We start from the raw sequence: 17442 nt of genomic DNA, 5'->3' as shown, positions 1-17442 counted from the left end.
AGGACCTAGTGTCTACAATAGCATGCTCCACTAGTATTCCATCCACATATGCTGGAACCCTAGGGCAATTCTTTTCAGCACAATCAAACCAATCTTCCCCTACTCGTGCTATGCCCAAAGGTTCTACAATATACCCAATACGTAGGATCTTCTTGAATTCCTTGCGTACTCCTGGAGATAATTTAATTAACTGTAAGAGGTTTACATCCGGTTTGACTTTGCAAAGAGAACTTGGTAAATCAAAATCATGATAGGTAGCCAAAGCTCTCTTTTCTCGCCAAATCATTCTTTCTTTTGGTCTCGGGACCGGCTTTGGTGCTTCTTTTTTAGCTCTTGCCTTCTTTCTTGGCACTTCCTCATCCTTCTTAGGATCGACTTTCTTGTCAATAGGCCTTAGAGGTCCACCTTCCACGCCAGGATTCAGGACTTGCGTCCCCTTATCCTCTTGCTTGGGGTTTCCCTCGACTGGTTTTGCATTATCTCTATCAACCTCTTTAGCCTTTTGGCCTCTTGTCACGGTTCGTAGGTTAGAGGTTTCAGCCCCATTGACACATACAGCCTCAATAAGGCTGACTCCATTGCCTTGTGGCAACTCTTCTATAGTGGTCTTTCCCCTTTGCAATATTTGTCTTGGTCCATCATTTTGCTGCAGGTTACTACCTTGCACTCTATGATTAACTGGACCTGGCTGTTTACTCCCTTGTTGGAGGGAACTAATCTTACTCCAACAGGTAGCAGCTAAGTGGCCCGACTTCCCACAAATATCACATTTAACATTTGGATAGTTTCTAGGGAAATGTTGTCCGCCACACCACTTACAGCTGAATCTTGAGGGTCCACCCTCTTTAGGGCATCAACTCCCTATCAGATTTTGCTGCTTCTTTAAGAAATTGGCATCAACAGCTATTCGCCGATATTATTCAGAAATCATCAACATTTGGTGGAGCCAACTAACTAGCCATAGGCATAGTCATAGGCATAGTCACACTGGGAGGAGTTGGCCTTCAACATTTGGTGGAGCCAACTAACTAGCCATAGGCATAGTCACACTGGGAGGAGTTGGCAGCAAAAGTACATTTTGAACCATGCTTCCTCTCCCATTAGGGTTATTCATAGGCATCCCTTGACTTCCATTAATCAATGGTAGATTTCCTCCAAGTACTAGACCCGTATTAAGATTTATTCGGGAGGAGTAGGCTGTTTATAATCGTGCCTCTACTCCTTCTGCCCGCATGATGGCGGTGTCTATATCAGCCAAAGCCACACTACTCAATTTTACCTCAATATTGAAATCCAATCCATGCAAGAAGTATTGCAATTGGGCAGCCCCGGCGAAATGGGAATGTAAGTTTTTAACTTATGAAACACTTCCTTAAGCTTCTTGGCATAGGCTTTCACATTCTCATGGGGATCTTGGCGTGTTACATTCAAAACACGCAACCAGTATTGGCCACCTCTTTCAGGGGCATATTCTCCTCGGAAAGCTACCTAAAATTGGTCAATTGTAGTTATGGTTCCGGTCTCTATGCTATGATACCATACTGCAGCCCTTTCTTTTAACGTCATGTTAAAGAACATCATAAGATGTCCCTCATCTTGGATACGGTAATCAAACATTAATCTTTGGAATTCACAAATGTGAAACTCCACATCTTCTTTGGCTAACCCATTAAAAATGGGCAAAGGCACTCCTAAAGCTGGCAGATCCGACGTCATTGCAGGAATTGCAATGGATTGTGCCATGATATCATTGCAGGAATTGCAATGGGTTGTGCACTAATAGGATCACACCCCCACTTGAAGTGGGTTGACTTGGTGGAAGAGAGGAAGAACTTACACTTCCTCTCACACCTAAAAGACTATGTGCAACAGTTGGCTTACTAAGATCACTACCTCTTATGCGTATCGGGCAGTACCTTTGAGGAGAATAGTGACTTACAATCTCCAACTGCCGTCTAGCCCTCCCAGCACATTCTGCTTTTTGTATTTTAGGTTGACGGTCCTTGTCAGAGGACATAAATCAACTTTTTTGGTCCCTAAAAACCCTAGATTCGAGAACCACCACTTGTTGGTAGCTCCCAGCAGACGCATCATTGATGGGATCTGAAATGGGCCGGCACTGGCTATGGCACTAGTCAGACCTCATGCTTATAATAGACAAACACACCCTCAAGGCCTCACAGACCAGGAGCGTCAATTTGCTACTAAAGGACAAACCGTCCTAAAGCGTAATCTATGCGTTTATAGTTTTGTAGTTTTGTAGTCCAACGCTTCCCTTTCTATAAACTCCATAGAGGGAGAACCCTTACACATTGGCAATAAATACCACGATAATCACATACATGGGAGGCAACCTCTCGGTAGAAACACTACGGCCCCATTACAGCTCTCCTACATCGCAGGGATTCGCCCCTTGATGCGTTGCTCAACATATAAAGCAAACGAACAAAATCCACTCTTCATTTTGAAATGTCTCCAGGAGATATACCATGTTTCCTCACTAAATAATGCCACAAGAACCGAACGTCTATCCTACGGTTTAGGATGCCTTTCCATACTCAATTGTGAGTCATTGTCATTGAAAACAGGTGCTATGCATCCAGGTTTTTTTTAATTCCGATACCATGGTTTCATGCACATGCAAAGGTGAATGATTCTAAAGTGCTCAAACATAATTTTTAAAATCAGCGAGACGTGCTTGTGCACAACTAGGCTTTAATGCTTCTTCCCTAACTCGTTGCAGCGATGTAAGGATAGCACCAAGGTAACACTCGTGCTACTATCCTCTTAATTAAAATAACATGGACTCTATGACATGATGTGCATCGGAAAATTAGCAACAATCAGCACGCAAATCACACCATTCAAACCTCCCAACCCCCCTACGTTTAGGTATTGCTTTCGTTGCATAGGTATAGAGGTTCATTTTGTCATGTTTTGATATATAGAAAGCAGTAAATCACAAACTTTAACAAAGAGATAGGGCAAACTGAGGCTAAACCTCATGCTCTGCCACTACCACACATCCACAAACAATCATTATAATTTTCCTTATTTTTCCAAGACGTATTTCTATTTTTCCCCTTATTTTTCTCATTTTTTTGATTTATTTGGCAATAAAATATGCTATTTTCTAGTTTTTCTTGTTCCAATCACTTCAGCATACTAACATTCAATTTATCTTCCATATTCCCCCCATGGGAACAAGTTTCCCCCCACCTCGAAATGGAAAAACTACCATTTTACCACTTAAAAACCGCATTTCGGGTTTACGGGAATTAAATAAAGCATGTAAATCATTGCAAAACCAAGATTTTCTGATAAACAACAATTACTCATAATGCAAACAGCCCACAAACAATTTTTCATCCAATAAGAACATAATTATCATCATAAATATAAAAAATCCTTCATTTTCTTCATAAAAATGGTCATACTGTGTTTTTACGTAACCCGAGATGCCTTGAATGACTTCATAACCAGTAGACGGAGCCTCCATTGCTCTCAATCTAATGATGTACTTCAATCTTCAGCATCTCCATCAATCTTCATCATCACTTTCTTCATTCTCGTTCCTCGGTTCCTTCATTAAGATGGCACACATGAATAGCCCATAGAGAAGAGAGAGAGGGAGGAGAGAGAAAGACTAGAATCTGTTCTCTTCATCCAGACAGCTCCAAAGGGCACCGGGCCTTAAACTTGTCCACCTCTTCAAATCTTGACCAATTTGTGGCCACTTTCTCGTCTTGGCTCCGATTCGAGCTCTAAAAAATCCTGGGTGTCCGGCTTGACATCCCGCACTGACTAGCAACTCCTGACATCCCACAAGAGAGTTGAAAAAATTATAAAAAATCCACAAGGGTCGCTCGGGCGCCTTTTAAAAGTCGTCTTTCACTTGGTGCTTAAAATCGTCCTAGCTACAACTACCGCCTTCGATATTAAATATTTTTCCCCTAAATTCCAGATTTTTGGGCAAATTTTAGGCACATACCGGGCTCAAAACTCCACTCTCACTAAGTTACTAACCTTTGGTTCTTATCTTAAGATCCTAGTCTAGGATTTTCATTGGTTAGTTGGTAACCATTTTTCCATCTTAGAATTTTATCGGGGTTCTAAGTTTACCCTAGGGTTTCCTTCCCTCAAGATAGCAAGAACTTGTGTTCACTCCTCTTGCAAGTCAAGCATAAACAAAACCTATTTACCATCCTGAAATAGTTGCGAGCATCGAATGTAATGTGGTGAATAGTCATTCTTCTTGTGGATACGACATTTGAATTTTCTTGTGTTAGCTTTGAGATGTATCATATCTTGAAAATGATATACCCAAGAGTGTTTTGGACCCATCGTGGGTTGGCTATTGGGATAGAGACCAAAGAGCATGTTGACTCTAAGTCAAAATATGGTCATAAGGATAACTTAACCTATTTGCGACTAGAATCCTAGTTGAGTCGAATTAAATCTTAGCCTCACTTATCATGTAGGATTTCATTTACCAAACTGGCCCTTGCAATTAAGCTTAGCATTTGACATGCACATCTTAAATCTACCTTTTTAGATGCATCCCTATTATCTGGTGCAACTAAGGCTATCCATGATGCCATGTAAATCTAGATGCAAGTCTTTCCTCAATTGATGATACGATGCAAGATCCCCATTCATGAAAATTCCTTCTAGTGCACTTATGAAATTCATAAGGTGTGACCACCTAAGTATTGAAATGCGAGTGTACATGAGTTCATTGTAAATGTACGTTAATTCACTCTAATGGTCTATAGGATGCAATTGACCTATACATAATATTTATGTACACCAGCAATCTATGATGCATTTGCAAAAGTTCGAACCTAATACTTGGCTTAATTTTTGCAACAATACGTAGATGCTTAATCTATTTGTGGCAGTTTATGGTTATTAAGCCTTTTCAACTATCTTTCGAGTTATGCAAGTTATACGATGCGAAGTATGACTTATTCCTAATGATGTCCTTACTTAATGTTCGGTTTTAAGTACTAGGCACAGTAGTTGTACTTTGTTTTGGAGTGTCAAATTAGCATTTACGCCTAGTAACCCGTTCATGTTGAAGGTAGTGTCCTTGCCGAATCCTCCTTCCGTAGTCATGGCTTTTCCAGTTTCTTGGGAGAGTTTATGCTTTGGAGCCATTTCGGAGCTTGGAATGCATCCTTCACTCCTCTTGGAGGACTCCATGGTGCCAGAGTTTCCTACGCCTTGTCTTGACTTTCGCAATATCCTTGTCAACTAAAGGCAATCAATGGAGAGATCTCAAGAAGTGTCGATGGGGAGAGGGTGCTCGTGGCTTTGTCTAGGTAAGGAATTGTCATTGGGCCTCTTCTCTCTCTCTCTCTCTTCCTCTCTGACTCTAGGTTCACGTTCCCTCTCCTCTCCTCTCTCTCTCTCTCTCTCTCTCTCTCTCTCTCTCTCTCTCTCTCTCTCTCTCTCTCTCTCTCTCTCTCTCTCTCTCTCTCTCTCTCTCTCCTTCACTACCTCTCACTCTCCTTCACAAGTTGGCGCGATGATCCAAATGATTACTGTATTTTTCGTCAAAAGATTTGTCAAGGGTGCAGCAATGAGGGAATAATCTTTGATGAAGATTTAGTACCATCTTGTTAGTCCCAAAAATCCTCAGATTTCTTTTATTATCTTAGGTTTTGACCATTCTAGGATATATTTTACTTTGGCAGGGCCTATTGAGATTCCATTAGCGGAAACAATGTATCCAAGATATTCAATCGTGTCAATGAGAAATATGCATTTACTCATCTTGGCATAGAGCTGATTTTCACGGAGTGTTACTGGGGTGATCTTTAAGTGACTTCATGTTTCTCTATTTATTTGGAGTACACTAGTATATCGTCAAAGAACACTAGCACAAAATCATCTATATATGGTCAAAAGATGTATTACATTAGATGGTTGAATGTGGTTGGGGCATTAGTCAATGACCAAAAATTCATAATGACCATACCTAGTGCTAAAGTCAGTCTTTGGGATATCTTGTTCCTTGATTCAGATTTGATAGTATCCAGATCAATCTTAGAAAAAACCTTGGCTCCGTGTAGGCAATCTAAAAGTTCATCTATCTTGGATACGGGGTACTTGTTCTTGATTGTAACCTGGTTTGGCTCAATAGCTTCAGGAATAGACATTTTGTACGATTGCTTTGATATTGATTTGGCTACAATAACCAATTCTATTTCATGATCAATCTCATAATTTGGAGGCAATTGAGTCAGTTCTTCTAGAAAGACATCCTCAAAGACATTGATCGAGAAAGATAGAGTGCCTTCATTCGCCTTTTTGACCTTATTCAACCAGATCATGTAGATTGGTTGACCTTTCTTCAATCCTTTCCTGAGTTAGCTTGCCTTGGCTAGTTGGACTCTAGTTCTTCCATCTTTCCCATATGCCATTATGGTTTCTCCTTCCAAGTCTTGAAAGACTATTTCCTTTTCACCACATAGAATCTGAGCAATGCGATCGTAGCATCCTAATGGTAGGGTTCAGAATTCTGCTTCATTTGCATGGATGTCTTACTCAAATTGAAGTTTTTCTATAGTTTCAGTTGAGGCGATTTCCTTCCTGCTAGCCAATTCTACTATCACTTTCCTTGTCCCCCTGGATTCTAGATGTCATCTTTTAACTATTTTGGGTGCAAGAAAAGGCCATTGGGACTCAACTCTGTTTCAGTACAGCTTATCACCCCCAAACTGATGGTCAAACAGAACGAGTCAACCGAGTCATTGAAGATATGCTTAGGGCACACTGCTGTCGCGAACCTAAAAAGTGGATTCAATATTTGCCACTGGTTTATTTTGGCTACAATGCTTCTTGCCAACATAGCATTCAGATGACCCCTTTTCAAGCATTGTATGGGCGATTGTCGCACTCCTTTAAGCTTTTCAAATCCAACCTTGAGGGTTGAAGCTTCAAAGCAGATGCTAGAAGACATGGATGACCAAATCAAATCAATAAGACAGGACATCCAAGCCGCCAAGGACAGACAGAAGGCTTACGCGGACCTGAAACGGCAAGACAGATCCTTCGCTGAAGGTGATATGGTCTTCATTCACGTACGTCCAAAGAAGAGTTCCCTATCCTTGGGTGAATGCAAAAAGCTAAGTCCAAGGTATTGTGGGCCCTACAAGATTCTCAAGTGCCTAGGGCCTAATGCTTACAGACATCAACTTCCTGAAAACCTAAAAGTTCATAATGTATTCCATATCAGCCTATTGAAAAAGTATGTGCCTAACCCTAGTCACGTGCTTGATGATCAACAAGTTATAATGCCAAGCCAAGGAGTCCTTGAGCTATGGCTTGATAGGATCTTAGATGTTAGGGAGAGGCGTTTGAGATCTAGGACCTTGAGAGAATACCTCATCCAGTGGAAAGATTACCCCAAAGAGGATGCCACTTGGATGGATGAAAGTACTCTCAACTAACAATACCCCTAGATTTTCTTGAGATGAGGACATCTCGATCCCTTTAAGGGGGAGAGAATGTAATATTTTTGCAATGAAATAATAATGACTCTTGATCCCACGCAAAAGCAATTTCGAGTGATCTTTCACAACAACAAAACTCTGGCCTAAATGCTCCAGCTTCGTGCATTATCAATACCATGCTTGCTTTGAGCATAAGAGACCATGGCTAAAAAAACTGTAGCCCACGCGGGAACACCCCTTCAAGGGGCAAAAAAAGATAATGAATTAATTGCAATTTTTTTTAAAAACTCCCTCCCCTTCAACGGTTGCATGGCGGGGAGAGGGAGTATGTGTGTAGTAGGTGTTATGGAGGGGCATGGGGGAGGGAAGCATGTACCCTGCCACTTGTGTGGCCCCCTCCCACCTTCACCCTATATATGAACCCCCCCTCCCAAGCTTGAGGGAGAGGAGGAAGGAGATCGTACTGCTACTGCCCACCGTGTGGAGCCGCCCGTCGCCTGTCTGTCTGGCATCGCCATATTGCCACGCCGCTAGGCTACTGCTGCTGCCATCGTCACCATCATCATCATCATCATCATCGTCGTCGTCGTCGTCGTCATTGTCATCTTCATCTCCATCGTCATCCTCTCCATCATCATACCCAATCATCACTCCCTCACACGTCATCTCCCTGTTTCCAGAAGTTTGGAAGCTTCTATTGAAGCTTCCCTAGGCATAGTTCACCTGTGCCTCCCAGTTTTCTTAAAACCGTGTCTTGCAAGGCCCGATTTCTGCGAAGGGAAGGAGGTCTCCGTCAGTAGTAACCTCGAAGTGCGTAAGGGAGCCAAGGAAGATTTGCTGAGTCGAGATCTACTTCATTGATGGCTCCTTAGAAAAATTTGAGACAAGTGTACGTGGGAGCTTCCACCCAAAGTACGAGAGTGGACAACGCCCCGGTATTGAATTCCCAGGTTCTGAAAATTAACCCCACATGGAAAGGATGCATTAAGCATGTTTTAATTTTCGTAGGGAAGTTTAAATGCATTGGGAAATTTATATAATCATTCGATCTACAAAGTTTAGTTGCATGTTGAGTATTTGCAATTGCTTGCACTTCATGGTCAAGGGTAGTTGAAATTCTAAACGTATGATGCATAAGTAAAAAGACGAAATTGTGCAAAGGCATCCTTGTTGCATCATGCAAAGGACAGGGCATATAACACATAATGCACTTATGTAATAATTTACTAGTTGTGACTCGTGTACAAGATAATTATAGACGCCCATTAAATGATGTCTGAATAGTTGCAATGCATGGAAAGGATTTATGTACTTTGCAAATCGCATGCGATGATAGTTACATTCTAGGTTGGGTTAAGTGTTAAAGGAAGGCTTAAATCAATGATGGACTCATGGCATTTGCTCATGCATGGAGTTCTTTTATCAAAGTTTGAATTTGGGAAAGGATGCATCTTCATATTAAAGCTTGCACCGGTTCCTTCATGTAACTTAAGCATTGACATAGAAAAACAATGTCAAACAAGTTCCTTTTCAACATTTGATCTTTATTTATCAGTCTTTTGAATACAACATATAATCTAGCCCAAAGGCTATTCCATAATCTGCCCGAAGGCTAATCCAACAATCCTTAGGGATTGCTATTCCAAGTTTCCACGTGTAGACTAGTATGCGGGCCTCGAGATCCAATTTCGAGTCACATCGGCCTCTTGTGCAGGACCTGGAGGCAAGGGATTTATGACCAAAGCCCCCCTGGCACCCAAGCGTCCTCCTCCTCCAAGTAGCACCCATGAAGAGACCTCTCACAGCGAGTTCGGTCCATGTACCCGGCACGGCTAACAACCCCCTTGGATAGGGTCAGGTAGACAGTCGAGGGTAACTGATACTGCCTCTCCCTCTAGGCCTTCAACTTGAAGCATTAATTAATTTTCCATCTTTGGTTCCTTGAGTAAAGAAGTACAAACAGTGCTCCTAACTATACAAACACAATCAATCCAGTGGTTGTTTGTTTGGCCAACTGGCTAAGGTGTGAATCCTTCTCTCCGAATGCATCCAGCATTTGATCCGGGATCAATTGCGACTTGGCAAGATCCCAAGGGTTTCGTAAGCTATGTTGCTAGTTTACCCTCTTTCCTTGGATTAGGGTTTATACCCTGTTAACCCAAATTAACAAACACCTTAGGTTCCTTAAATTAAGACAGTAAATCTTGGGCAACCTTGTCGCCCTAACTTGATTGGTGCTTGCTAGGCAATTCATAATTACCCTAACTTGGCAAATCAACCTCAATCAAGGGTGATGTAGAAGGATGTCTACACATCCTCTTACAAATTAGACTTGTACGTAGATCTCGCCAACCTTGTTCTAAGGAGTGGTAATACTATTTTGTGATTTAACACAAAATCATGCGATGTTGCAACTTGTTGCACGAGACAAGTGTCGCACCTAACTTGCGGGATTATTTCACCCATCAGACGGTATTCCTGGGTCAAGAATACTTTTGTTCAAGATGTAGGGTTTGGGAGTCCTCTTGACCCAACTCAACCCCTAACCTTACGTTTGGCCCTAGGGTTTCTAAATACAAACAGAAGTCTAGTATTTGGTCAATTGATCCTTAGGGTAAAACCCTAGATCGTTGTTGCATGGGCGTTTAGCTAACCCTAACATTCCGTGAATGTGGGTAGGATCTTTGGGATTGGAAGTCTTGACTTGGCATCCCAAGTGCGATACTAGGCAGAATTTTTAATGTAACTAAACCCTACCTAGCACTTTGAGGTGTTCGTCGTACTAACTATTTATGCTTTTATGAATCTCATGTGGGCTATGCCATTACAAGCGATTTATCTAAATCGATCTAATTGTCTTGTGACAAGAGGTGATCTTTTCTTAGAGACGCTAATATTTTTCCTAAAAGATGTAAATAATTGCAAGATATAACATTCCATGCAAATATTGATTCATAGACTTTTTCCTTCTATGCAACTATAAAATGTACAATGACCATTTCTTTTCCTTGCCTAAACTATAATGATTGACAATTTAGGGCTAACTTGTATAAAAACCTACGTTGAATTTCATCAAGAACTATGCTCATAACCCTTCGCTTAATGCATTGAATTCAAGCTTTAATATGAAATGCTCTTCTAATTTATGTATTATACCTTCAAGAAGATTACAACTACCCTTGTTGACGGGAGTGCCAGCAATTTCAACTAATCAGCATGCACTAAAATTTGTAAAACGAGTGGATAAATGCACTTAAATTTTCCTAAAAACCATCATGCTTAACGTATCCATTTCATGTGAGAATACAATTGGAACCTGGGCATGAGGACTCGTAGCATTGTCCACGTGTGAACTTGGGTTGCAGGCTCCCATGTGTGCGCATCGCGTCTTTAGCTTTGAAGCCATTGATGACGTAGATCCTTGACTCCACAAACTTGTCCTTGCCTTTCTCCGATTTCTAAACTCCCTCCAGGCTTTGGCAAATCAGCCCCAAAACTACCTACTTCCCCCTCGCACATGAATTGCCTTTACAAGGTGTGGTTTTAAAAGAAACCGGGGGAAGCTGTGTAAACAAGGCTTATGGAAGCCTTTTTTTTTTTAAAGAAGCTTCGAAAGAAGCTTCCAAGCCTCTATGTCACGTTGAAGTCATGGAGAGAGAGTGATGATGAATAGGATGATGGAGAGGGTGATGACGTTGATGACGGTGATGATGATTATGATGAGGACGGTAGGGTGCGCAGCCTGGCGGCAACGGGCTGGTGGTGGCAACATGGCAGATGGGCAGGGCAATAGCTTCATGACCTTCTCTCCCCTCCCCTCAAGCTTGGGAGGGGTGTTTGTATAGTGTGGAAGGGGGGGGGGGGGGGGGGGAAATAGCCATACACATGGCTAATTGCATGCTTCCTCCTCCCCCCATGCTCTCCCACTCCACACCACTCCTCTCACACTCCCTCTCCCCCCGCCATGCAATGGCTAAAGGGGAGGGGTTAATAGTAAAAACATTTGCACTGAATTATCCATTACCCTTTTGCCTTTCCCGTGAAGGGTGTTCGTGCGTGGGCTTGTGGGCTTTTAGCCACGGACTCTTGTGCGAAATGCGGGTTAGGATTTGATGATGCACGTGGGGTAAGTACTTAGCCATTGTCTTTTTGTCGCGGGGAGGTCAATTGAAATTGCTCACTGCGCGTTGTGTACGGGGTTTAAAAATTATTAGTATTTCGTGCAGAAATATTACATCCTCTCCCCCTTAGAGGAATCAAGATGTCCTCATCTCGAGAAGAACTGGGGGTATTGTTGGTTGAGAGTACTTTCTTCCATCCAATTGGCATCCTCTTCGGGGTAATCTTTCCACTGGATGAGGTATTGTCTCAAGGTTCTAGATCTCAAATGCCTCTCCCTAACATCTAAGATCCTATCAGACCGTACCTCAAGGACTCCTTGGCTAGGCATTACACCTTGTTGATCATCAAGTACGTGACTAGAGTTAGGCACATACTTCTTCAGTAGGCTGATATGGAATACATTATGAACCTTTAGGTTTTCAGGGAGTTGAAGTCTGTAAGCATTAGGCCCTAGGCACTTGAGAATCTTGTAGGGTCCAGAATACCTTGGACTTAGCTTTTTGCATTCACCCAAGGATAGGGAACTCTTCTTTGGACGTACGTGAATGAAGACCATATCTCCTTCATCGAAGGATATGTCTTAATGCTTCAAGTCCGCATAAGCCTTCTGTCTGTCCTTGGCAGCTTGGATGTCTTGTCTTATTGACTTGATTTGGTCATCCATGTCTTCCAACATCTGTCTTAAAGCTTCAACCCTCAGGGTTGGATCCGAAAATCTTAAGGGACTTCGGCAATCGTGCCGGCACCATACAATGCTTGAAAAGGGGTCATCTGAATGCTTTGTCTTGTCTTATTGACTTGATTTGGTCATCCATGTCTTCCAACATCTGTCTTAAAGCTTCAACCCTCAGGGTTGGATCCGAAAATCTTAAGGGACTTCGGCAATCGTGCCGGCACCATACAATGCTTGAAAAGGGGTCATCTGAATGCTTTGTTGGTAAGTAGCATTGTAGGCAAACTCAACCAGTGGCAAATATTGAATCCACTTTTTGGGCTCGCGGCAACAATGTGCCCTTAGCATATCCTCAATAACTTGGTTGACTCGCTCCATTTGACCATCGGTTTGGGGATGGTAAGCTAAACTAAAATAGAGTTGAGTCCCAATGGCCTCAAAGATAGCCCTCCAGAAGTGTGATGTGAAGAGAGAGTCACGATCACTAATGATTCTTCTGGGTAACCCATGCAGTTTGAATATTTCCTTGATGAATAACCTTGCAATGTCTGAGACTTTATTCATCAAGGCCGATATTCTCCTTTCCAGGCCGGTATTTGATCTCAAAATCATATTCTTCCAGCACTTCAATCCATCGACATTGCCTCATGTTGAGCTCATTCTGGGTAAAAATCCATTTAAGACTTTTATGATCTGTCACTAGGGTAAACTTGTTACCTAGCAAGTAGTGTCTCCAAAGCTTGAGAGTATGGATGACAGCTAACAGCTCCAGATGGTGGGTAGCATAATTCCTTTCATGGCTTTTCAGTTTCCTTGAAGAGTATGCTATAGGATGACCTTCTTGCATAAGCACACATCCTAGGGCAAGTGTGCTAACATTAGTTATCACTTCAAACTCCTTACTAAGATATGAAAGTTTTAGGATAGGTGTTGATACCAAGTTGTGCTTTAGTTTGTCAAAGCTGGATTGTTTAGCAGTTGACCATACAATTGATGTTTGCTTCTTCAGTAGATCCGTCAGAGGTGCTGCAATCAAGGCAAAGTTTTTGATAAAGACCCTGTACCATCCTGTCAATCCAAGAAAACTACGTATTTCTTTGACAGTTGTTGGTGTTGGCCATTCTAGAAAGTCTCTGACCTTGGCCGCATCTACCGAAATTCCTTCCCTTGATACAATGAATCCCAGATATTCAATCTGTCGCTTGAAAAATGCACACTTCTTCTTCTTAGCATAAAGCTTGTGTGCCCTCATTATTTCAAGGACAATGCGAAGCTGGGGTTCATGATCTTCTTCCTGTTTAGAGTAGACTAGGGTATCGTCAAAGAAGACGAGTATGAAGTCATCAAGATAGGGCCTAAAGATATCCTGCATTAGCCTGTTGAAGGTAGCAGGAGCATTTGTCAGCTCGAATGACATGACTAGGAACTCAAAGTGTCTATACCTTGTATTGAATGCTATCTTTGGGATATCTTCTTCCTTGATCCTTATCTAATAATATCCAGGGTTGAGATCTATCTTGGAGAAGATCTTCGCACCTTGAAGACGGTCAAGAAGTTCATGTATTCTTGGAATGGGGTATTTGTTCTTAATGGTCGATTGATTCAACCCTCTGTAGTCAATGCATAGTCGAAGCGTTCCATCCTTCTTCTTCTAGAACAGCATCGGAGCTCCCCATGGTGAACTGCTAGGACGGATGTAGCCTTGATCTAGCAGTTGCTTGAGTTGCTCCTTCAACTCAATCGCTTCCCGGACGGACATTCTATATGGCCTCTTTGCAATTGGTGAAGCTCCTCCTGGCATTAGCTTGATTTCGTGATCGACTTCAAAGTTCTATAAGCTCTTTAGGAAATATTTCTGTGTATTCCTTTAGCCATGAAGGTTCTTCCCTAGACTCCTGATTTTGATCTAGCTTATTTAGTTTAATCAAATAGACAAGTAGTCCCTTTCTAACTCCTTTTATTATCCGATATGCTTTGGCCAGTTGAATTTTTGGCCTACCAGCCTCTCCTTGAGTTATGACCAATTCCCTTTCAAAATTTTGAAAGGAGACTTGGCCCTTTCCACAATGAATGTGGGCATCATTAGGTTTAATCCAATCCAATCCGAGTAAACACTTGTGGATACCTAGGTTTATAACCCTGAATCTGCCCGCAGTCAACTTTCCTCCCAGCAGTAGGAACTTCACCTTAGCAGTTTGCCTAGTACAAGTGACCTCATAACCATTTGCTAATTCCATAAGTAAGGTAGCACAAGCTGGTGAAATAAAGGAATGTGTACTACCACAATCAATCAAGGTTTTGAAGCTTTTACCTTGATAATCCGATGGAGTCTGAATCACCGAGAATTGGCGATTCGGGCCTTTCTTGTGAAGAGCGGCATGGACTGTTGCCCTCTCAAAGTCAGCTTCCATAGTTGGATCTTCTTCATCACCAAACTCCTTGTTGGCAACACTGGCGGTTCTCCCTCTAGCCATGACGGCGGCTCCTTGGCCACCAGACCGTTCCTTGGAATGGTCCTTGACGTTATCCTCCATTAAGCTTGGGATATTGCCTTTTAAAATGATCGGGCTTGTTGCAATGGAAGCAACGGAGATTGTGGGCATTACCTTGGGTAGGGACGAAATCATTAACAGTGTTGGTCCTAGCTTTCTTCCTTTGTCCCTAACTTTGGCCATGTGTTCTCTTGGCTTGGGACCTATACACTCCCTTGTTCTAATCCTTATATGACCAAGTCTTGTTATTTCTTGGCTTGGCCTGCACCTCCTCTATTATCGGTGCAGCTTGAATGAGCGCATCTTGTAGATCTATTGGGCGCATTGATTTGAGGCGGGTATTTATAGGTAGATTTAATCCAGCACAAAACTTCAACACCTGTTGTGTCATATCCATTTGTGGCGCATACTTCAAAAGAGAGACGAACTTTGAATAGTAAGCATCAAGAGATAGACCAAGCTGCTTCAGTTCATAGAACTCGTTCATCTTCTGCGTGAGATAGGCAGGTGGTAGATATCTCCCTCGCACAGCTCTTTTTAGCTTCTCCCAAGTAACGGACCCTTCTAAGATCCCTTGGTCTATGCACCATTGCTTCCACCAAAGCCTTGCTTCACCGGTAAGCTTTAGCTTGGTGAGCATTGCTTGGTTGGCGGGTGCAGTACCTGTTGCTTCGAAATAATCCGCCATGGATTCAATCCAAATCTCGGCATCAGTTTGGACGGTCCTTCCCTTACCATCGAATTGTTGTGGCTTGATTTTCTTGAGAAGAAACTTCTTCTCCTGAATCACGACTGTACTTGGTGTAGGGGTCAGACTAGGAATCTACACTTGAGGTTGTGTCTGGGCATTGAAAATTCTTTACGTTAAAAACTTGCTAAACGTTTCTCACATTACATTACATGCCTAATTCAGCTTTTAGCCAAGTGACCTAATCACTTAACTCCGTACCAATACTTATAGCCAAGACAATCATTGGAAAAAAGTCTATTTCATTCATATGGGCATAGCCCTTCCGGAGTACAATTATTTTTGGGGAAATGGAACAAGCTGATTCATTAATTCGCGGAGAATAAGATTGTGTTACATTCAGCTACGGGAACTGAGTAATAGTATGGATTGGGGTCATGGATTTTCAGGAATCAATAGGTCATTGGAAGATTAGGGCATCCTTTCCTTTGATACCTGTTCTTCTCATAATGTCCCACACTACAAGGATTTAAGCCTATAGCGACGGCGGGTAGCGATGTGGGTACCGGCGTCGCTATTTGCATTGCTATTTGCGTAGCAAAAGCGACACAAATAGTGATGCAAATAGCAACGAAAATAGCGATGCTCCACAGGAAAAAAAAACAAGCCGAAACCGAGTGCAGGTTTTTTTTGCATTTTTGCGTCTTATGTTTTGAGAGCGAAAGCGAGAGAGAGAGTGGACCATCGTGAGAGAGGGAGAGGAAGAAGGCTTGCCGCCGCCGCCGCCATTGTTTGCAAAGGAGAGAAGGAGCCTTCATCGCGAAGAGAAGCCACCCCACAGTCACCATATCTCATCAGTGAGTCTCCCTCTCTGCTTCTTTTGCTTGTTTAGGGTTTAAATCACTTTCTCTTTTGCTTGTTTAGGAGAGGAAATGAGAGAGAAAGAGAGGGAGAGGGAGAGGGAGGGAGAGAAAGAGAAAGAGAGAGGGAGAACAAAGAGAACTTGTTTCCAAGTAAATAGTGTCTCCAAAGTTTGAGAGCATGAATAACTGCTAGCGGCTCCAGGTAATGACCTTCTTGCATTAGTACACAACCTAGTGCAAGTGAGCTAGCATCCCTGACAACTTTGAATTCCTTGCTCAAGTCAAGGAGCTTCAGAATTGGTGTTGTCACTAGTTTATCAAATCTTGATTGTTTGGTGGGCATCCACACTATGTCAACCTTCTTTTTTAATAGATTTGTAAGGGGTGCTACAATTAAGGCATAGTCCCTAATGAATATCTTATACCATCCTGTTAGGTCAAGAAAACTACGCACTTCTTTGATAGTGGTTGGTGGAGGCCACTCTTGGACATCCTTAACCTTTGTAGTGTCTATAGAGATTTCTTCTTGTGACACAATAAATCCAAGATAATTGATTTGTCTCTTAAGGAAGGCACACTTTTTCTTCTTAGCATAGAGCTTGTGTGTCCTTATGGTCTCAAGGACGATGGGAATTTGGGGTTCATGATCCTCCTCATCCTTGGAATAAACCAAGGTGTCATCAAAGAAGACAAGTACAAAATCATCGAGATATGGTCTAAAAATGTCCTGCATTAGCCTATTAAATGTGGCAGGGGCATTGGTCAATCCAAAGGACATTACTATGAATTCAAAATAACCGTATCTGGTATTGAATGTCATCTTAGGAATGACCTCATCCTTGATGCGGATCTGGTAGTATCCTAACCTCAAATCAATTTTGGAGAAAATTTTTGCTCCCTACAATTGATCAAGTAACTCGTCTATCCTTGGGATAGGATACTTATTTTTTATGGCTACTTGGTTTAGACCTCTATAATCGATGCAAAGACAAATTGTACTATCCTTCTTTTTATGGAACAAGACTAGAGCCCCCCAAGGAGAATTGCATGGGTGTATCTACCCTTGTTCCAATAGTTGTTTGAGTTGTTCTTTTAACTCAATAGCTTCATGGACATCTTGTAGGGCCTTTTTGCAATTGGTGCA

The sequence above is a fragment of the Lygodium microphyllum genome, chromosome 1, assembly GCF_053477565.2.
Source record: "Lygodium microphyllum isolate KBCC chromosome 1, Lygodium_microphyllum_v1.1.10, whole genome shotgun sequence".
Classification (NCBI taxonomy): Eukaryota; Viridiplantae; Streptophyta; class Polypodiopsida; order Schizaeales; family Lygodiaceae; genus Lygodium; species Lygodium microphyllum.
The sequence above is the reverse complement of the archived record's forward strand: the minus strand, read 5'-3'. Positions refer to the sequence as shown.